Source organism: Lipotes vexillifer, unplaced genomic scaffold, assembly GCF_000442215.2.
Source record: "Lipotes vexillifer unplaced genomic scaffold, Lipotes_vexillifer_v1.1 scaffold1654, whole genome shotgun sequence".
In the NCBI taxonomy this organism is placed as follows: Eukaryota; Metazoa; Chordata; class Mammalia; order Artiodactyla; family Lipotidae; genus Lipotes; species Lipotes vexillifer.
In genome coordinates, this window is record NW_006794528.1 from 186217 (window position 1) to 209178 (window position 22962).

Consider the following 22962-nt stretch of genomic DNA (forward strand, 5'->3'; position numbering starts at 1 on the left):
CAAAATCTCAGAGCCAGGCTGGCTCAGCCCATCCTTTGCCCTCGGGGTGGGTCATGGAGTCCCAAGTTTCCACCATCACCACCACCACCCCGGTTAGGCCCTTACCAGGTCACACTGCAGAGGCTCCACGCGGGGTCCCCGCCCCAGCCTTCGCTGTTGCAGCCAGAACCAGGTGTAGCCCAGCTCCTGTGGTACCACCCATCCGTCCACTCCCTTTCTCCATAGCATGCCCTGCCCTGCCCTGCCCCGCCCCCGCCCCCAATAAAACAAAGCAGAACCGCGGCCATACCCACCGCAGTTCACCCCCATGGTCAGGCCAGCTCCCCCATCCTCAGACCAACCTTCACAAATGTTCTCATGCTAAAAATCTGCTTACAATGCTGCCTCCTTTCCTCTCTACCTTTCCAAATCTTGTCCATCTCCAAAATCCAGCTCAAGTCCTGGGCAAGCTACTCCAGCACTTTCTTCCTGCCTTGAACTCCTAGGCCAGATTACCCGGCTTCCTACAATGGTACAGTGCCTTGAATTGTCATTTAGCCATCTCACCTGTGACTGTTACTCTAAACCCGTTCCAGACTAGAACTCTGTCTGTAAGTTTTGAAGACCTTTGGAAGCCTAGAACTGTCACGTCCCTCCCCCGTGTCTGAGCATATAGTGGCATTTCCTAGACACTTAATGAATTGATTTGGAGGGTTTCTTAAGCTCATTTCAGAAATCTAGCCATAAAGGGATGGGAGAAGGGTGTGTGTAGGGGTGTGTGTGTGGTGTTTATAGGAAGATGAGGGTGACAAGAAGCATTTTTTATTTTTTTAATGAAGAGACTTGAGCACACTTCCACGTAGAAGGAAAGGGGAATAGAGAAGGAAGGATGGTTCCAGGAGAAGGAGGGGCTGATTCATGGAGTGTGGCCCTTAGAAGACAGTGGGGGAGGGGTGGACCCAGCCAGCAGAGGTAGAAATTACCTCTGGGCTGAAGGAGGCACTCAGTAAGTGTTTGCTGAATGGATCAGACCAGAACACTGAAGCCTTCCTGGAAAGGAAGCCCATAGAGTAAAAACCCAGTCAGAAATCCTAGAACTCAGCAGGCCTGCAGAGGTGATCAGAGAAGAGGATGGGCCATGGGATGACAGACAGTCTCAGTTTCTCATATTCTGAGATGCACGCAGCCCAGGTACACCCATGAGCCTAAAAGAGTCAATGTGATTTTTAAAGTGAACCTATATTTGGCTATTTTCTTACTACACCCTATGTCTTGTTTTAAAATTTAATACAGTTTCAAAGCAGGTACAACAGTAAAGAGCATAGTAGCGTGGCCCCGTGTACCCATCTCTCCATGACTAATCTAGTTTCATCCATACCCCCCGCCCTATCCATTCCCCCTCCACTGGATTCCTTTGAAGAAAATCTATGGATGCTTATATATAACTATAGGTAAGAACTCTGTAAAAATAACCACAATATCATCTTCACATCTAAAAACTGTTAACAATGATTTTTTTTTAATTTAAAAAAATCTTTATTGGAGTATAATTTCTTTACAATGGTGTGTTAGTTTCTGCTTTATAACAGAGTGAATCAGCTATACATATATCCCTATATCTCCTCCCTCTTGTGCCTCCCAATGGTTTCTTCTTTTTTTTTTTTTTTTTTTGTTGGGGGTAGGAGTTTATTAATTTATTTTATTTATTTTTGCTGTGTTGGGTCTTCGTTTCTGTGCGAGGGCTTTCTCTAGTTGCGGTGAGCGGGGGCTACTCTTCATTGCGGTGCGCGGGCCTCTCACTATTACGGCCTCTCTTGTTGCGGAGCACAGGCTCCAGACATGCAGGCTCAGTAGTTGTGGCCCACGGGCCTAGTTGCTCCGTGGCATGTGGGATCTTCCCAGACCAGGGCTCGAACCCGTGTCCCCCACATTAGCAGGCAGATTCTCAACCACTGCGCCACCAGGGAAGCCCCCAGTGGTTTCTTAATGTCATCAAATATCCAGTGCAAATTCAAATTTTCCAAATTGTCTCATAAATCTTTTTTTTTTCCTATTTTTAATTGAAGTATAGTTGATTTACAGCGTGTCAGGTATATAGCAAAGTGATTGTTTTATATATATATATATATATATATATATATATCTTTTTCAGATTCTTTTCTATTGTAGGTTATTATAAGATATTGAATGTAACTCCCTGTGCTATAGTCTCATATATTTATGAAAGAGTTTGTTTGGATCAGGGTCCAAATAAGGTCCATGTATCATGACTGGTTAATATGTCCCTTGAGTTTCTTTTAATCTATAGGTCCTCCTTTTATTTTTCTCCAACATGGGTGTATTTGCTCTGTACATACGTATGTAGAGACTCACTACTGCCTTGGGCAAATAACAATTCATGCAAGTAAATGAAGGATAATTTTATTATTTTATAATCTGTTTGCAGACATGGTATGGGGTAAGTAAGACACTTTATGGGTTGAGTAATTTCTTATAGTTATACATTTACGACATATACGTTACAGCATGTATTGTAATAATAAAAGCACGTAGGGCTCCTTAGAAGATCAGAACTATGTAATTACTGGAACAGTTTGATTGCTGTTTCTCACTGATTACTCTTTCTCACTGACTGCATCCTATGTGCTTAAGAATAACAAAAATTCTAGTGAAAATAAATATTGTTTGTAACTTGACTATATCTGACGAGTCTGCACACACACAAAAAAGTATTCATTATTATCCTATTATGACGTTTACCTTTTTGGGCCTTTCTAAGTCTGTCCCTCAGACCTACCTGGTGCCCCTGACATTTGTGGTAGCCACAGTCTTGGCGTAGAGCCCTCAGTGTCTGTGTGAACGCTTGGGCAGCCCATCCTGGGCCACCATCCCCAGGGCCTGTCTCTTTGGACTGGCTACCAAAACGCAGTCAGATCAAAACTTGCCCCAATGGATAAAACTACAGTGGCAAGGTTTTACACATTCTAGATGTTGACACACCTTTTTTTAACCAACAGTCAAAATTTTCATATAATAAAAGCTTTTGGTCAGTCCCCAAGGTTTGTTTTGTAAGGGGATCTGACTCTAGTAAAAATGCCCCCAGTCTGGGCATGTATATTTATATGAAAATGATCACAGATTATGTATCAAATTTGAATACACAATTAAATAGATTATATTTGCAATTTAAAAATGAGTATTCAAATGTTGAATAAAAGAGAAAATTGCTAAATACCCTCCTTGGAGTGCTATTTAGTTTTGAAGTTAATTCGTTCATTTCTTCAACAGATGTGCCTCCTGTGGGCCAGGCACTGTATTTAGTATTGAAGATACAATGGAGAACACAACAGATCTGGTCTCTGTCCTCATGGAACTTACATTCCAGTGGAAAAGACTGATAATAAATTACAGATAAGAAAACCAATACATAAGTAAAATAATTCCAGTCTGCAGTCAATGCTATGAAGGGAATAAGCAAGGGCTGAAGGGAATAAGCAAGGGCTGTGATGGAGAGAAATGGAGGGGCCACTATGGACCAGGTGGTGCCGGCAGGCTTCTCAGAGGAGGCACCATTAAAGTTGAGACTTAAAGGATGGGACTGAGCCCACCATGCACAGAGCACTCAGAGACCCTGCTGCAACAGAGAGCTTGTATATTTTATGTGTATGTGATGTAGTAAAGACTCAGAGTGAACCCAGGGTTCATCTGGCTTCCCCCTGGCCAGGCTGGGTGCTGCCCTACGACAAGGCTGAGTGGGAGTCATTCAGCACCCGCTCAGGTACACTCCTCCGTCTGTTAGAAAGGTCCTCCTTTCAGGGGGCTGGGACCCAGCTCTCTCTGGGGGTCACCCATCCTTCGTGGTCCTGTGGCTGGAGCCATAGAGAACACAGCTAAGCCACAGGACCCCATTCAGAAGGGAAGGCAGCCTCTGTATCCTCTCTAAATCCATCTCAATGCCACACATTCTCAGGATGTTGTTAGGATACAGAGGTCACATTTTTAAATATGTTTTATATATATTTGACAGCTCCTGCAGTTCACTTCTGAAGTTGATTAAAAGATACATGGCTTCCCATAAAAGTCCAGTGGCTTCAGCTGATCCGTAGTATGGGGTTCCCACAGCATCTGCCTTGGCTGGATTCTTGCCCCCTGAGCCCAGGGCCACATTGGGCTGACTCTGCCTGTTTCCCTGCCAGTCAAGAGGAGAGGCATGGCCATAAAGCCCAAGATCCTGCCCAGAAGGAGAGGAGGCTAGCAGAGGGGTGGGTTGATGATTGACAGGTGATGTCTTATGGTTTTATTATAAACGAACAGGGGTCAAGGGACCAAACTGGCGTTGAAGCCTTTTCTTGGTTAATATTACAAGTGAATCAGAGACAGGGCAGAGCAAGGGCTGGAGAGTCAGTGTTACTTAACTATTTACAAAGCTTAAAGCTGGACAGCCATAGCAGGCCCATTCTGCTTCCTTGGTATTTACTGTTACAGATGAATAAAAATAGGAATGTTTTCTAAAGATGCTGTTAAGCCATGCTTTATATCGAACTTTTCTCTTTATTATTTCAATTTTTGTTTGGGTCAGCTTGAGAGGGATGAGACTGGGAAAGGGTAAATTCCTCCCAAGCTACTCTTTGGCATCCTTTCTGCTTTAGCCATGGCAGTGGGGCCCGTAGTGCAGGCTGGGGAGCGAGAAGAGGTGAGCTGCAGGACTGGGGCCGCCAGCTCAGCTCTCTGCTAAACCTTGCGAAGTCCTTCCCCTCCATCTTGCCATACGTAGAGGGCCCTTCCCTCGCCAGTAATCCCCTTCCAATATTGCTGGTGTGGAGAGGAGAGGGGGGAGGTATGGGTGTAGCTAGAAGAAAAGGCTTTGCGGTCATTTACCCTTTGGCTTCCAGGCATTTGTCGGGTCCTTTCTGGAGGGAAGGCTTTTATAGGGAGGAGGGTGAGGTTTCCCGGATGCCAAAGATAAATGGTGACAACTGTTTGCTTTTGCTCCTGCATCTCTGGCACCCTCTTACGTCCTGTTGCCTTAGAGAGCGTTCGTTGTGGCGAAGCTCTGCCCACCTCTTTGGACTCCTCTGAGCCTGCTCTCTCCTCCCCTTTTTATTGCAGCAATGCTGAGACACGCCAAGCTGCATCCCAGCTCCCAGAAACACCCTCTCCCTGCCCCTCTCACCCCGCAAAAGGCGGGACCAAGTGTTTCCCCACCCTCGATGCTCCTGTGGAGCCCTTTACACTTCTCTTTCCTAGAGGCACCTACACTTATCAGAATAACATTTTATACTTTTCTACCCAGTAGACCAGTGGTTCTCAAAGCGTGGTCCCTGGATAAGCATCACCACCACCATCATCACCTAGGAGCCTGTTAGAAATGCAGATTCTTGGGCCTCCCCCCCCACCCCCAGACACCCTGACCCAGACACTCTGGGGGTGGTGCCCGGCATCTGTCATTGAACGAGCCCAGTGGGTGACTCGGCGCTCGCTGACGCTGATAGTTGGGAAGCACCGCACTGGGCTCTCAGCTCGTCCCATTCATTCCTGTATCCCTGACTCCTCCCACTGAGCCTGCACATCAACGTGCTCAGCAAGGGGTTCCTGAACAACAACAGGCCACTAATAAGTTAGACAAGTTGCTTAGGTAACGGCCTAACCCAAGTAGGGAAACCAAGCCAGGCCCATCACCTGTCAGTGCTCGGTACATGTTATTCTCTTTGATCTTCTTTGACTTGTTCACAAAGGAATTTTGGTCGATGTAAACACACGAAGTCCCCAGAAGAAGCCGACATGCTGCCCTACCCTCCTAAAAAAAGAATATTAAAAATATTCTTTCTCCATGCTCGGGCAAAGACCACCTCTGAATAGTAAGAACTGCAGACACCATCTTTTTAATGCACTGTTATATGTGTAATTATGGAAACATAATTATGGTGTTTGAGGTCATTTTTCTTCAGTGTTGACCATTAGGAACATAACTTCCTTTTCTAAATCTGTTTTCATGGCTCATTTCATGTCTTTAATGTTGTATGTGTGTGTGTGGTAAAATATACATAACATAAAATTTACCATTTTTAACCATTTTAAACTGAATTCAGTGGTGTTAATTACAGTCACACTGTTGTGCAAACATCATCACTAGCCCTTTCCAGAACTCTTTCCATCATCCCAAACGAATATTCCTGGTGGTGCAGCCGCTGTGGAAAACACTTTGGTGATTCCTTAAAAAGTTAAACATAGCGTTGTCTTATGACCTGACAATTCTACTCCTAGAGTAGAATTTTGAGGTATATACTCAAAGGAATTGAAAGCAGCGACTCAAACAGGTACTTGTACACCAATGTTCATAGCAGAATTATTCATAATAGCCGAAAAGTGGAAATAACTCATGTGCCCATCAAGACATGAAGGAATAAATAAAATGTGGTATACACCTACAGTGGAATACTGTTCAGCCATAAAAAAGCTCAGCTCATTTTAACATACAACTTCTTTTCCAGAGATCTAACCAACTAGATGTCTGAGGAGACCTGAGGTGACTTTCTGTATTTTCACATCTATCACAGAAGCAAACTTACAGTAGACGCTCAGTAAACACTCATTGGTTGAGGAAAACTCTCTGTATGTTACTTGGTCTAGACTCAGAACAGTTGGTGTGTCAGACTTTGGTGTGTATCAGAATCCCCTGGAAGACTTGTTAAAACACAAATTTCTTGTTAAAACACAGATTGTTAAAACACTCTCAGGGTTTCTAATTCAGAAGGTTTGGGGTGCAGTCCCAGAATGTGCCTTTCTAACCAAATTCCCAGGTGATGGTGGTACTGCTGGTCTGGGGACCACACTCTGAGGACCACTGGTCTAGCTCAGTATTTCTCAACCCTAACTGCACATTGGAGCTTCCTAGAGCTTCTAAGTTTGCCCCTGGCCCCCGCCCCAGAGATCAGGTTTAATGGGTCTTGGGTGGTGTCCAGAGACAGGAGGCTTTAAGAAGCTGCTCAGGTGATTCTGATGTGCGGCCGAAGTTAAGAAGAGCTGATAGAAAGCCTTCGTTACATCGACACCGTTGGGGCTGGAGCCAGGGCTTTTTGCTGTCTGGTGTCAAGGTAGGGTTTCTTTTTTCCAAAGTAATTAATTTTTTATTGTGGCAGAATATATATAACATAAATTTACCATTAATTACATTTAGTATATTCACAGTGTTGTACAACTGTCACCACTGTTTAGTTCCGGGACATTTGCATCATCCCAAAGGAAACGCCACACTCACTAAGCAGTCATTTCCCCTCCTCCCTCCGGCCCTTGGCAACCACTAATCTACTTGCTGTCTCTATAGGTTTAGTCTCTTCTGGATATTTCTCATAAATGGAATCATACAATTTATGTCTGGCTTCTTTGACACAGTATAGTGTTTTCAAGGTTCATCCATGATGTAGCATGTATCAGTACTTCATTCCTTTTTTATGGCTGAAGAGTATCCCATTGTATGGATGTATCACACGTGTTTCTCATTTCATAGGGTTGCTTTTTGTTGTAGTTTAAATATTTGACTGCAGTTAACTTGCTATTCTCTGCTATAAAATAGCTGTTGACTGAAATAAAGCATTCACGTTCCTCTTGTGTGGGTTTTAGAAAGTAAACTGTGAACAGAGCTGGCACGAAAGGAAGCTGGAGATAATACAGCCTGGTTTCCTGGAGACGAGGGTCTGGGGGCCAATGAGGCTAGTATTTGTAATAAGCTTCTGAATGAAGAGAGGAAACTTCAAATAATCATGATAATAAAGGCGTGTTCCATGCAAGGTGATGAAGCAATGTTCCCTGGCAGCAAAAGGAAACTGATGGGAGAGCAAATAATGTGAGCAGAGGCTGCCTTAGTGACCCGCTCCTTCCCTGGCAGAGAGAGAGAGAGAGAGAGAGAGAGAGAGAGAGAGAGAGAGAGAAAGAAAGAAATGTAACAGGTGCTCTTAATCGTCGGTATGGCTGCCTCTGCTGCCAAAAAGCTGCTCTTCTCTCCCTTGCTCCCCCATCCACCTTCCCAGCACTCATCTTTGTGAAAAGTGTGAGGCTGTGAGTGAGGACCCGAGACTGGATGGGGTGGCTAGACAGCAGGTCAGGGGCCGTCCTGCATATCTAAGTTGGATGAGGCCCTGAACAAGCTGTTTAGTTGTGGACTTTGATATCTGTTTACTAGGACGAGAACCTCCCCTTCCCTCCTGCTCTGATTCCTCGCCCCCTCTTTGCAAACATCGTCCAGTCACTTCTGCATCTCCACTTCCTGCTCAGATCTCACTGCTCCAGGACTGTGGCTTCCAGGCCCACATCCCACTGGATTCAAATAGACTCTTCAGCCCTCATTTCTCTTGCAGCCCTTGGCCCCGGTGCCTCCCCCGCTACCCCACCCCATTTCTGAACCTGTCCTCTCTGGGTTTCTGGGGGATACTGCTTTGTCTGAGTTATCTTCCCATTTCTCCTGCCCCTTCTCAGCTCTCTGTAGCTACCTGCCCTTAATGTCAGCTCTCCCTGTGGTTTTGTCCTTGGCTCTTCTCTTTCTCGCTCACTTACACTCCCCTGGGATGATCTTATCCCCTCCCATGGCTTCAGCACCACCTCTGCCCTGTCGGGGTTTCCTCCTGAGCTCCAGACCCATTGCCTACTGGCCACCCCCATTGGACGCTCCATGGGTTCCTGAAATCAGACGTGGCTGGAGGGCGAGGCAGATGGGCAAACAAATAATTTGAAAAATAACCAAACCTACCATCCTTTCCTCTCTCACCCTCCTCCTTCCAAAACCTCCTCCACCTCCTTCGAGGTTCTCTATCTCAGCTGATAGTACCGCCCACCCCCCCAAAGGCTGGGAATCACACTCCACTCCTTCCTTTCCTTTGGCCCCATTTTTAGGCACAGAGATGCAACAGTTTTACTCTTTTAGGAGTCTTTTTTTTAGGACAATATTTTTTCTTTAGTTTTAATCTTTTTTTAAAAATTGAAGTATAGTTGATTTACAGTGTTGTGTTAGAGTCAGGTGTACAGCAGAGTGATTCAGTTATATATGTGTGTGTGTATATATGTATATGTGTGTGTATATGTGTATATGTGTGTGTATACATAGACGTGTGTGTGTATATGTAGACGTGGGTGTGTACGGAGATGTGTGTGTGTGCATAGACGTGTGTGTACGTAGACGTGTGTGTGTATACGTATATGTGGCTGTGTATGTGTATATGTGTGGGTGTGTGTATGTATACGTGTGTGTATATGTATACGTGTGTGTATGTATACATGTGTGCATATATGTATACGTGTGTGTATATATATATACATATATATTCTTTTTCAGATTCTTTCCCATTATAGGTTATTAAAAGATATTGAGTATAGTTCCCTGTTTTATACAGTAGGACTTTGTTGTTTATTTTATATATAGTAGTGTGTATCTGTTAATCCCAAATTCCTAATTTATCCCTCCCTCCCCCCCTTTCCCCTTTGGTAACCATAAGTTTGTTTTCTGTGTCTCTGAGTCCATTTCTGTTTTGTAAATAAGTTCATTTGTATCATTTTTTTTTGAAGATTCCACATATAAGTGATATCGTATGATACATGTCTTTCTGTCTGACTTCACTTAGTATGGTAATCTCTAGGTCCATCCATGTTGCTGCAAATGGCATTATTTCATTCTTTTTTATGGCTGAGTAATATTCCATTGTGAATACATGTGTGTATAAAGATATGTGTGTATACATATATAATATATATTAACAGTATATACTTCTGTGTATACCGTACTCTTCGCGCCAAAATGGACAACCTGAATCTCATGAGAAACCCTCAGACAAACCCAAATGGAAGGACATGCTATGTGATATCTAGTCTTTATGCTTCAGAAATGTCAAGAGCAGGAAAGGTCTAAAGAGATGCCACAAATAAATTTAGTGAATTATCCGGATTGACTCCCAGTTCAGGAAAAAAAGCTATCAAGGACCAAATTAAGTTTCTTTTAAACTTGGCTTTCATCTGCCCCTACTGGCATAGCCCTGTTCAGATGCATAACTCCGTATCTGTAGGCCTCACTGGCCTTGTTTCTCCAGCCCTCCACTCCCTACACTGGATCCAGATCCAGACATTTCTCTGCTGAAAGTTCTTCAGTGGCTCCTCAAACCTTCAGGCTTAATCCCAAGGTCTGGAGTGCAGCCCACAAGCCCGTCATTATCCCACCCCCCTCTCTAGGCTTTGCTTCCCCTACTACCATGTGTCACAAAGTGGGGGTGGGAGTCTTAAGACTTCACCCCGACTAACAAGTTAGCCTGCCACAGTTTCACGGATGCTGGTAAAGACACGAGACTGCTGAGTCAGAGACGAAGGACAGTTTAATACTCACAGGGGTAGCAGAGTGACATTTGCAGCTGTGTCTCAAGCCCCAGTTCCATAGGGTGATGTAACCAGGGACTTGTAACGCCTCCACTCGCAAGCTGCTCTGCATAACGAGCATCCCTCTCAGCTTAGGAAACCCCAGCGTGTAAAGGGGGGTCGTTAGCAAACTTGCCCAACCTTTGCCTCCAAGAGAGACATTATTTTACTGGACAGCAAACAGATCTGCTCTCTGCCCTGGAAGGAGACACTGCCTTTATCTACACAAGATGACTTGCTACATAAGCATCTTTGAAAAGATAGTCTGGCACGAAAGCTGTCAGAGCCTCTGCTCACAGACGCAGGGAGAATCTTTTCCCTACCACTTCTCCGACACTGAGCTGCTGCCATCCTGATTCTCTGATCGCACCCCACACTCTCGTCTGGTTTCGGAGCTCTGCTGCCTGCAGTGGAATGCCATTTTCATCCCTAAAACGCACACCACCATGCACGTAAACATGCACGCACTCTCCTTGCCCTGCTAACTCCTTTATCTTTCAAGAATCAGCTCCTCAGGGAAGGCTGACAGCCACCGTCACCCCCAAATGTAGGAATTCTGCCCCACCTTTGTGTCCCTAGGGTCGGTGTACATTATCACAAGACTTAATCTGCTCCGTTGTCATTACCTGTTTACACGCCTGCTTGCTCCTCAACCCTCAGTGCACGGAAGGCAGGGGCTGTGTCCTGCTTGTCTCTGATCCCCAGTGACCAGCCCACAAAGGGAATCATTAAGGATTGGTCCAAAGAATAAGTGGATCAGTGAATAGACTGTTATTTTAAAGCTGCTAGCAGTTTCTTCCTGTCACTTGAGGAAGAGTAGAATGTAAAAAACGGATGAGGATGGAAAATCTTCATGTGGGAAGGGGCAGGGCAGCTGGGGAGGTCCATAAGCATTTTCTGCATTCTGGGGGAGGGACCAAAACTTTGTCCCATTCCCCCTGTTGCAGGACAGAGCGCTTGGATAAGCCCTCTTAGTGACCCAGACTTGAGGCAGGTAACTACCCAGCGTTTCTGTGAAAGCTCAGCCCCAGCTGTAACAGTCCAAATGCTGGCGTTTCAGGCTGAGGTGCCGAGCGTTCTGTCTAGTGATCCAGTGATCCAAATAGGGTGCATCTTTAACTGGTCTGTGCCCTTGCAAAGAGCACTGCCTTTCTAAAATAGTGGATTTAGCTGTCCTGGACTGGAAGGTTGTTGCCTCACCTGTGATGTTATTTCAGACTAAGCCAGTGGTTCTCAGGAGTCATTTTTGTCCCCTCGGGATGTTTGGCAACGTCTGTGGAGACATTTTTGGTGTCACAAGGGGGAATGCTACTGACATTCAGTGGGTAGGTGGGCTGGCCAGGGATGCTACTAAACATCGTACAGTGCACAGGACGGCCCCCAGACAAAGAATTATCCTGCCCCAAATGTCAACAGTGCAGAGGCTGAGAAGCCCTGGACTATTGTGATTGTCTCGGCTGGGCCACGCAGAAGGAAAGAGCAGGTCACACATTGCAGAGGATGTTCTTCTAGAAAGAATGAGGTGCTCTCTCTGTCAGTCATCCTGGGGCAGGAAAGAGGAATGGAGGCCTAACCTCAGGGGAGGGGAAACACAGTCAGGGCTCCAGGCCAGGAGAGCAAGACTGGTGCCTATGACCTGATGGTAGGTAACCCCCAGGGACAGGCATGATCATTGCCTTGGGGGAGTACTGATGACAGAGACATCTGGCTTTCGTCTTAGGCTGTAGTTGCCTGTGTCACCCCGGGACCTCAGTCAAATTTTGTTAAACTCCAAAGCCTAGTGAGTTGTTGTTTTTCTTAAAGCTACCATTTAATGAGCACTTACTACGTGCCAGGCATCATTCTATATCAAAGGTTGGCTAACATTTTCTACAAAAGTCCAGATAGCAAATATTTTAGGCTTTGTGAGCTGTATGATCTCTGTCACTACTACCCAACTCTGCTTTTGTTAAAAAAAAAAAAAAAAAAAAAGGCAGCCATAGAGAATATGTAAACAGGTGAGTGTAGCCGTGTTCCAAGAAGATTTTATTCACAAAAACAGGTGGTGGACTGCAGTGGGAAGGTCAAGGGCTTTGGAGCCATTGGCCAAGCTGCCAATCACAGCTCCACCACCTACTGGCTGTGTGACCTTGAACATATCTCTTAGATTCCCTGAGCCTCGCTTACAAAATGAAAGTGGCAGTACCCACCCGGCAGGACCCCAGGGCTGTTGGGAGGAATAAACATGGTAGCGTAGTGTCTATTTGTGATGGACTTACAAGACATGCTGGTTCCCAGGCCCTTCTGAATGGAATTGTCTCAATTCCTCCTTTCTGCTGCGCCTCCCCCCCGCCCCCTGCCGCCACCACCCTTAGGGGCTGTTTCCCAACCTTTTAGAGCAAGTTCTCCTTTTCACCTCTCCGGAAAACAAATCTAGGGCTCCCTGCCTGGCTCCTTTTACTTCTAATGAGATATGCATGGTGATGTGGCATTTCGTTTCAGACTGGTTTCACCTCTGAAATCCTGCCATCCCAGATCAAGTGCCACCTTCTCCCTGGTGCCTTCCCTCACTCCCAGAGCCAAAAGTAAATAGAGAAACAAACCATTCTTTCCTCGTTCACTCAACAAATATTTCCTCAGCACCTCTCCTGGACTGGGCTCTCTGCCTCTGCCCAAGCAGCCCTTTGGGGAGGCTGTCACTCCCCACACGGTGTGCATATGTTCTCCTTCTAGATAACCCGCCTTGGGGCTAGAAAGGGCTCCTGCTCAAACCTGTACCCCTCGAATACTGCCTTGCTTGCATCAGGCTCGTGCTCAAAAACCACCAGGGAGGAAAACATTCTCCAGTGATCATTTAGCACATTGGCCTTAGCTGGAGAGCGAGCACTTGGTTATTAACCCCAGAGGTACCTATGCTTCTCAAGGCAATTTAGTGAAGGAAGAGCATTAAAGTCCTGCAGTTCTCCATTTTTTCCCCCACGGCGTAACAAGGTTTCTGACCAGACATCTTTGCACACCCAGTCTTCCCTGCAGACCTTCCATGCTCAGTTTTACTCAGCGCTGGGGCACTCCCTGCTCCATCCTTGCTGATAGAGACGTTTAAGCATTACACCAAAAGGTTCATCAAGAGCTGGGAGGCTCTTGGGAAACTGCCAAAAGGAAGCACTGACGGGTGGCTGTAAGTTCTCACCCAAGCACCGCTCCAAGCAGTGAGATGTCAACACACATTCCCGTAGCTCAGAAACCAGTGGAGAGGCTCATTCCAAGTTCATGGTGTAGGAGATGGAGGTGTGAGTGTCGGGGGTGTGGACACATCTAAGAATGTAGATACACGTGAACGTGGATGCATGCGAGCACACATATGTGTGCATGTGTAAATGCGTGCACACACCTCTTTCCTGAATCACCAGGAGCGAGCACAGGGCAGGCAGCTCTCCTCATTCAGTCTCTGCTGGGGCTCCTGTCTTGCTGCGCTCGCACGGTGCTCCTCACCAGGAGCTACTTCCTGCCCCTCTCCCCACCCCCAGGTCCACCCGCTCTCTTTGATCTGCGTTTCCTCTTCACTTACGTGTGTCGTCTATTCCCAGTTCTTCCTTCCAACTCGCATCTTTCTGATTCCAACTACCACGCTCCTTCAGCTGTCCATCCTACTCCCAAGAATCCGAAAACGGTATTGATTCATTACTGTCCCCGTAGGACCTCTGACATCTCTCCCAGCCGTGTGCTGCCTACAGTAACGATGACTTGACTGTATTGATTTTTTTCCCTAGCAACCTTTCCCTTGAGTGTGTCACAAGGAACCATATCAAATGTTTATTTATGTCAACAGGTATTAAGTCTGTTGTGTTTTCTTTAACCACTAAGCCTTTTACTCTGATGTAGGGAAGAAAAGCAAGTTAATTTGGCAGAATTTGTTTCTGGCAAGTCTATATTATTTACTTTTTCAAAAAAATCGCTGCATTTCCTCAATGGCTTTTGCACCGTGGTGTGATGCGTCGAGTAGGGGACACAATGACTGGCATAAAATGAGCATCCACCAAATGACTGGGAAAATACACGAGACGGAAATCAGGAGACACAGATTCCAGTCTTGGCTCAGCTTCTCATGCTTGGGCCACTTGATAGCTCTGAGCTTTCCTCGCCTCATCTGTAAATGAGTGTGGGGCTTGGCCACATCAGTGCTCCCCACTAGGGTCCCACCTAGGCAGCAGTGGCAGCCTGGATGCTGATTTGAATACTTCACGAAGCCCAACAGAGATGGGCTCTCATCTACAATCAGGCTGCTCCTGCCAGTTGCAACATTAGATGTCTTAACGTTTCTGGCTGAGTTATATCAACAGGTCAGGACCCCCATTGCCCCTCCCGTGGTTCAGACCCCTATGCCCCTCTTCTGCATCTGGCCCTCTTCCTTCCGTGTTTCACACTCAATTCACTCTTTACTTTGTAGCCACAATGATCCTTCTAAAAGGCTTATCTCAGCTTTCCACCTAGAACGCTCCAGCTGTCCCCCTGCTGTCTCCAGAATGAGGTCCCAACTCCTCAGCCAGCTCACGGGCCCCTCACTCTGGCCCTGGTCCATCTCCCCAGCCCCTGCGCTCCTCACTGAGGTCCCTGGTAGTGCCCAGAACCTGCCAACCTAGGTGATCATTGCACAGTCTGTCCCTTAACCCCAAAGGCTCTTTCAACCCCTGCCCTTTGCCTGGCTAGCTCTTACGTGTCCTCCAGGTCTCAGCTTAGACATCACCTCCTCCAGGAAGCCTTCTCTAATCCTTTCCCAAGACACTAGGTGAGGGCACTCTTTTCTGTGCTTCATGTCTCTGCTTTGTAAGGCCTAATTCACTGTCTCCTCCCAGATTCTCAGTCTTATTCATGCCTTATTCATCATTTCCTCAGCACCTAGCCTAATACTTGGCATTTTGTATTTACTCTATAAATGTTTATGGAATAAATGTGAATCCTTATCTTGGGCTAACTAAAAACTTTGATTGGTTTTCAGATCTGTCTTTGATTAATAACAAATGGGAGAACTAACTATTTCATTAATAATTTGTTAAACCTTTTAAACAATGGTATCCATGGAGGAGGGCAGAATAAAAGAGTGATGCATGTGTAGGGTACCATTACTCTCAGGTCCCTTCTAGGTAATAATTCCAGAAATTTATTTGTATAACATTTTGGCTCAGGATCATGAAAACTACCTATAAACTAGAAGGGCACTATCAGTGAAGAACCTTTAGATTTGCAGGTCATAGGAGAATAGACAGTCACTCAAGTTGGAATCACCAGTTTGCCTCTGGGCTTCCTGGTGGCCAAAGCCAAAAGGGGAAACAGTCATTTGCATGACTGCCTCAGACCTGCTACAAAACCTCTTTGTTCCACAACCTTCACAGTCACCTTTTCTCCTTTCTTCACTTCTCATGCAGTTCCCAGAAGATGGAGTACCAAGGAGGGGCCTCCCTACAAAAGCACCAGGCACCATTTGCCAGTGTCACCATTCCCTGCTATAAGCAAATCTCACCCTCATCATAACCAAGGAGCCCTTTCTGAGCCAACTGTCCCAAAAGGTGGGGGCAGCATGACCATTTGCCCTGAAGCTAACCACGGGCATCCTTACGAGATCTACATGGGTCTCCTATTCACCCAGAAGTCATACAGCTGATCTAGTCACAAGTTAATGATTACAAAATCATTTAAAAAGTTAAGATGAGCTAAATGAGCCATTTTATTTAGAGTCACACCAGTTCTTTTTTTTTTTAATACTGCAGTTTTATTTCAATCGCACAAATGAATTTAGCATGTAGGAAATTTAAATGAGACAGTACGGTAAAAATAGCAGAGAACCAAAAACTCTAATAAGGAAGTCCACCTAAAGCATGAGAATTCAACATTCATTAGTGTTTCATCTTCAGTTTTGATTGACACTTGATGCTTACAAATTTTGAAACAAACTTTGAGATCATGATGACTATTCTGAAGAGATTTCAGCACCAGCACTAAGACTTGTACATTCAGTTGGTTTGCGATTGACTTGTTAGCCATTTACACAGTGTATAGTACAGATTTGTCACAGGTCAGATCACAGTGTTGAAGGAAAGAAGTACCTTCCTGTAATTAGAAAGGATCCCTTAAACTGCACTCAGCCTAAGACATCCAATGTACAAGAGCACGAAAACCATCATAATATTGTGGCTCCAAGGAACATAGTTTTGATAAGGAAAATAACCTAAGCTTCTGTTTCCCATTTTAACTACTGAAATCTCTAACAATGACAGAACTGTCACACAGGACAGTTACGTCAGTTCTGAGTCAACCTTTATGGACATGAGGAGGTGGCAGCTCGTATTTGTTCCTTCCTGGTTGGCAAAAATTAAATGCTTGCCAGGTCGTTGGAAAGCTTGTTCCTTAAAGGAATACTTTTGTGAATTAAAAAAAGGGGAAGAAAAAGAGCCCTGTGGGAATTTCCTGGTGGTCCAGTGGTTAGGACTCGGTGCTCTCACTGCCGTGGCCCAGTTCAATCCCTGGTCAGGGAACTAAGATCCCACAAGCCATGTGGCTCAGCCAAAAAAAAAAAGCACCTAATTTATTTTGTTTACAAATACTTGTCATACTGGTCCAACACCACTAAAAAGTGTAAGTGAACTGTGGCTTGACTGAAAATTGAAAGAAGTTACAGTTCAAAATCTAATATGATTCCCCATCATTCCTATATGCTATGTTGGACAGCATGTGTACTAGCCATTATTTTTACATTTTCTTGCCCCTCCTGTGTCACTGTTTAATTGTTGATCAGTTAAATCATTTCAGCTCCTTTCTCTGTGCTCTTAGCATGTAACAGGGTGCTTCTTGGTGAGTATTTGTGGAACAGTTACCATATTTCATTGCTTCTAGATGCCGTGGATTATAAGATATATCCCACTTACAGAGATGCTAAAATAAAAAAGTTGCATCTGAGAATCAATGAAATACCGTCTTTGTCCACAGCAGGTCCTGGCTCTCTCTCTCTCTCTTTTTTTAACATCTTTATTGGAGTATAATTGCTTTACAATGGTGTGTTAGTTTCTGCTTTATAACAAAGTGAATCAGTTATACGTATACATATATCCCCATATCTCTTCCCTCTTGCATCTCCCTCCCTCTCACCCTCCCTATCCCACCCCTCTAGGTGGTCACAAAGCACCGAGCTGATCTCCCTGTGCTATGCAGCTGCTTCCCACTAGCTAGCTATTTTACGTTTGGTAGGAGGCAAGAATATACAGTGGAGAAAAGACAGCCTCTTCAATAAGTGGTGCTGGGAAAACTGGACAGCTACATGTAAAAGTATGAAATTAGAACACTCCCTGGCTCTCTTTCTTGGCCATGCGGTGTGACCCTGGGAAGAGTCTGGCTGTGCTCTTGGGCTCCGCAGTCGTGCCTGCACCCTTCACCCCTGTGGCCTCCCCTGCAGAGGAAGACAGTAACAGACCAGGAGAGAGGGCCCCTGCTCCCTTCAAGGAGACGTGGAGCCTGCTGAGACAATCTCTGGTCCATTCTCCATGGAAAACAAGACCTTCTAGTCTCTGCCCGGGGCGCCTTCACACACCTGCTCTGAATTCAGCCTTTTTGCTTTCAATCTTTCTTCTAAGCTGGTTTACCCCACAGGCTCCTCTCTCTCCCCGTGCTGGGAATGGGCTGCCAAGGGCTTTAACTGGCTTCTGGAGGGCTGTGCCCTGCCCTCACCTGAATGCCTGGGGCTTGAGACCAGCATGAAGCAGAGAGGGCAAGTTTGAGCACAGCCAGAGGCTTGACAGAGACCCTGGCAGGACCCGCTCCCAGCTCTCGCCAGCCAACTCTCAGCCCGCAGTTCCAAGGCTTGTCTCTGCCCCAGGTGGGTGACAGTCCCTGCACGGGGTGGACTTACGTGGCTCAGAGCCCTAGTAGCCCAGCCCCAGATTTCTTCCCAGCTCCACTCCTGAACCCTAAATCAAGGCTCAGCCCAGAGGCTCAGGGGGAGTAGCACCGTGCCCCCATGGGCTGGGCAGGGAGGCAGGGCATGCTCCAGTGACCAGCTGCATGGCTGAGGTGACCACGGCTATGGGACCAGATATCTGGTGCCTAGATGCCAGGAAAGTGCCCGGGTGATGAGCTCCAGCTCGACCCCTGGTCCGAAGGACAAGGCTGGGAAGAACTTTCTGGCCTGTGAGGCCCGTGGGACAAGGGCTTGGCACCCTTGGGGTTTTTTGCTCAATCACTTGTTTTCTCACAAGGGAAACTCCTTTTGTTTGTTCAGAATATGAAAAGAATACCTCCTCACTGTTAAAAACTCAGGCAGTTCAGAAAAGCACGAAGAAGTAGATCCTTTCTAACAAAACTCAGGTTTGTTTGGTATTGTGGAGTTTACCAGGCACTTTCCCATCTATTAGCTAATAGAATTCCACCATAACTCTGTAGAGTGGAGGGAAAGAAGATGATTAGCTACACGTGCTCACTGTTCGCCAGGTACTGTGAGCCTGCTTCTGTGTATTGTTTAATCCTCGCCATGACTCTGAAGCAAAGCAGAGTTTCTCAAACTTGAGTGTGTATCAGAATCACCTGATGGGCTTGTTAAAACAGACTGCTGGGCCCAGCCCCAGAGTTTTTGACTTGGAGGGAAATCTGGGCTGGGCCCGAGAATTTGCATTTCTAACAGAGTCATATATGGTGCTTTTCTTGCTGCTAAAAGAACAGGAGGTGAAGGGTTTGGGTTTTTCCTCCCAGGCTACTCCCATGAGTTTCGCTTGTAGTTCTGAGTGTTTGGGAAGGGCATCCCGAGCCCCAGGTGATGTTGGTGCTGCCCATCCAGGTGCCACTGAGGTAGATGCTATTACTGCTCCCATTTTGTAGCTGAGAAAAGCGAGGTCCAGAGAGGTTGTTACTTTCCTAAGACCATTTATCCAGAAAATGGCCTAGCTGCTATTTCCAGGAGGTCTGCCTGGTTCTGGGCTTTGTACACTACCTACTTCTTCCTCCTGGTTTTCTGTCTCACCCGTCCCTCGCCCCCCATGACACTACACCGGCCTTTAGGAACAAATGCTAGCTTCCCTAGCTTTTCACCCAGCTGGTAAGGCCAGCTGTGAACACGAAAATGCAGGCATTTGGGCAGCTACAGGCCAAGATCCTCCAGAACACACAAACCTCAATCCTGCAACTCAGGAAAGATGAGGAATAATGACGAGTGGGTAGACCACATCACATCCAGGCAGACCCTGGATGTCACAACTTCAATTAGAAGTAACTGGAACTATAGCACAGATTTAATAAATCACAGCGGGTTGGATTGCTAAGCCTCAAGGGAAATCCCCAAGACACAGTGGTTAGGGATTCAGTTCCCTGGTATGAAAAACATGTTCTGGCCTTTTTTGTTCTCTCTCCCTCTTTCCCGTAAGAGTGCTTTGTGCCTCTTGTCCTTCATCCTCGGGATGGCAATGGGAACGGGGAAGAAGTCTCTGGGGTATTGTGAGTTGGCCAGGCCTCTCTACCTCTGGTAAAGACGACAGTTCTCCTTAATAAAATCAGCCTATTAATTGCACATGCTCCCTAACTGCTGTTTTAAGTTCTCCCTTTAGCTCTAATTTTTTTTTGCTTGTTTGTTTTTTTGTTTTTGGCGGTACGCGGGCCTCTCACTGTTGCGGCCTCTCCCGTTGCGGAGCACAGGCTCCGGACGCGCAGGCCTAGCGGCCATGGCTCACGGGCCCAAGCGCTCCGCGGCACGTGGGATCTTCCCGGACGGGGGCACGAACCCGTGTCCCCTGCATCGGCAGGCGGACTCCCAACCACTGCGCCACCAGGGAAGCCCTAATCTGTTTTTTATACTGCCTTTGAGTGTGAAGGTCACACGGTGCCTTTGCCTACTACAAAAGTAAAGCTTCCTAGCTTCCTTGCATGTGCTCCATGTCTTGTTGTAGCTTGGGAAGGATGTCCCGAACCCCAGAGATAGTTTGTTTATAGTTACTTAATATTCCAGCAGATTCAGGACAGAAGGGGGTGGAGGTGGGAGCCTGGAGAACCAATGAGGTTCGCCCCAATGGAGGATCCCTTCCTAATTCCCAAAGGAAATTCTTTAAGACAGAGAGTCTGTTGTCTGGGAGAAAGGAGAGCAGTTAAGGAATCCGGTGGCAGTGCCTGGTCACAGGGAGTCCTGACAGAGCCCAGGACCGAGAAGCTGGGCAGGAGGGCCTCCAAGCCCAGTGCCCGGCACCACCAGGCTAAGCTGCCATCTTTCCAGAGTCCCTGATGTGGGATGGAGGGGCTGATCTGGTGGATGCCTTGCGAGACCCTGACTTGGGGAGAAGTGGGACTCGTTCACCTGCCAGGAGCAGGGGGCTGGCTTCCTCTTCCCCTTACATCTCATCTCCCATGACCGTTTGTCTTATTTCTCCCAAATAATGAACAGTGGTATTTGTCTGTTTCTGAACTAGCTCACATTGGAGGAGCACCAGAGCAGTGTCTGGCATCCTCTGGGATGGAGCCCCACGTCCGTTCTCTGCTCACATGATGCATTCTTGGGTCGTTAGCTTCAATACAGTCACTCCTTTTGGTTGCTCTGTTATTTGGAACACGCTGAGGGTTTTTTGGTTGTTTCTTGTGGGAGGGCTGAAAAATCTATTGGGGTAAGGATGACTCTCCCAGCCAGCTGGAATTTTTTGACTCTTTTATTGAATATAACATACATACAGAAAAGTGCACGTATCGTAAGTGAACAGCTTGATGGATTTTCACAAACTGAACACAGCACCCATGTCAAGGGACGAAACGTGACCAGTATGCCCTCCTTCTAGTCACCTCTGCACCCCAAGGGCAACCGCTACCCTGCCTTCTAACAGCATAGATGCACTTGAGCAGACTGGAGTTCAGCCTTCTCTCACGTGTCAGCCTGACTTGCACTTGCCCTCCATTTCAGAGTTGGTGGCTCAGCAGGATTGAATTGGGCCTGATTGCAGGGGGTAGGGCACTGACCCAGCACATGCCAACGCATACCCAGCTGCTGCTCCAGCCACCCGGGAGGAGCACTCAGGGGCAGGGCTGGCTCCATCCTGGCTACCAGATGGTCCTCCTGTCTGCAGGGGGCCACCTGGGAGGTTAGCCTGGTGACTCAGTGTGGAGGGGGGATGGGGCTCAAGTTCTCTTTCCGTGTGCTTCTAGAAGTCCTATCATGTGTTCCTGGAAGCGAGAGGCCCGCGAGTAGGATGACTCAGCGGCATCTATGTGAAAAGTAGCTGAGGTCTGCGTCCTGGGAAAACCAGCATGTGGCCTTGGGTTGGACTTGCCCCATTCGATGCAGCCTGTATTGTTTGGAAACCATTCTCCCCTCTCCCCCCTGGCACCTATGCCAGGCTCTCTGTTTACTTGTGTGACTCCAAGCACAAGTGCCAGCTGCCAGCCTGGACCTGTTTGCCTCCTTCACTGGCCCCCACCGACCTGACTGCACATCACGTGTGCTCATTTTCACTAATAAGAAACCAGGTTTGCCTCTGTGCTCGCCCCCATGCATGCCATGCATCTTTAGACTCTGCCCTCTGCTTCCTCAGCAAAGAGCTGCTCTAACTGTACTCAGGAGGGACAGAGGGCTGGCCAGCGCTAATGGTCAGGGAGAAGTGCTTCTGGATTGGTCGGTATGGCTGGACAGAAGGGCCCTCCCTTGGGGAGCACCATGTCATGCCTAAGTGGCAGTAAGATTTTCCTCCTACACCTTCTTGACACCGTGTCTCTCTGCTCTCCGTAACTTCCTTGCCTGCCCAGGGGCGCTGTCCCGTAGACGAAGGGAGACGTGACTTGTGTCTCCACTCACCTGGGAAACCAGTAGAAGAGGTGTGGGGCAAGTTACCTCTGACTCAGGCTAGAAAGGTCTTGGGAACCATCTGGTCAGAGGTTCTCTAAGAGAATGCATAAGAATCACCTGAAAGAGACAGGTTTTTCAGGTTCCCTCCCTCCCCCAGATCCAGGCTGCGGCTCAGAAATCTGTATATCTGGAAGGCATTCCAGATGATTCTGATGCAGGTGAGCCCAAGCCATAGCTTGAGGAACACTGATCTGGACAACCCCTTCCCCAGGTCACAGATGGGGAGAAAGCAAGACTCCGAGGGCTCACGTGCTTCCTCCAGACCATATGGAATAAGGTCCAGAACTTGGGTCCCGCCTTCTTTCCGTGCCTACACTGCTCCTGTCTCCTCCCACACACTGAACCTGCCCAAGGGGCCCTGATCCCCAGACTGCACCGATTCCTCCTTTGTCAGGTCTCTTGCCCTACCCCTCCCTCTTACTGCCGCCACTGTAAACTGGACGTTAAGACACAGAATGGGGTTTCTTCAAAGGCCAAACACCTTCCGGCCTCCCTCCCATCCTTCCTCTTGCACCACCTACCACCCCCTACTCTTCTTAAAATGCAAATTACCCCCTGCCCCGCCCCTCCACCCATGGGACAAAGTGGGAAGAGCCTGGCCTCCCCCTCCATGCTGCCCCTGATTCTTTTTTTAATTTAGAACAATATTTATTAATGAAATATATTCACCTTAGAGAAGTCCATACAACACTCTCAATATAATAGAATACTGTTGACACAATGCAATCATTATAGCTTTAACAACATGTTACCAAAAG

General features: G+C 47.0%; 1 protein-coding gene across 3 annotated transcripts in view; it reads right to left on the minus strand.

The window, feature by feature from the left end:
* The window catches only part of CA12 (carbonic anhydrase 12), a 59661-nt gene that overhangs the window by 26657 nt on the left and 10042 nt on the right, over positions 1-22962 (minus strand). The window lies entirely within an intron of this gene.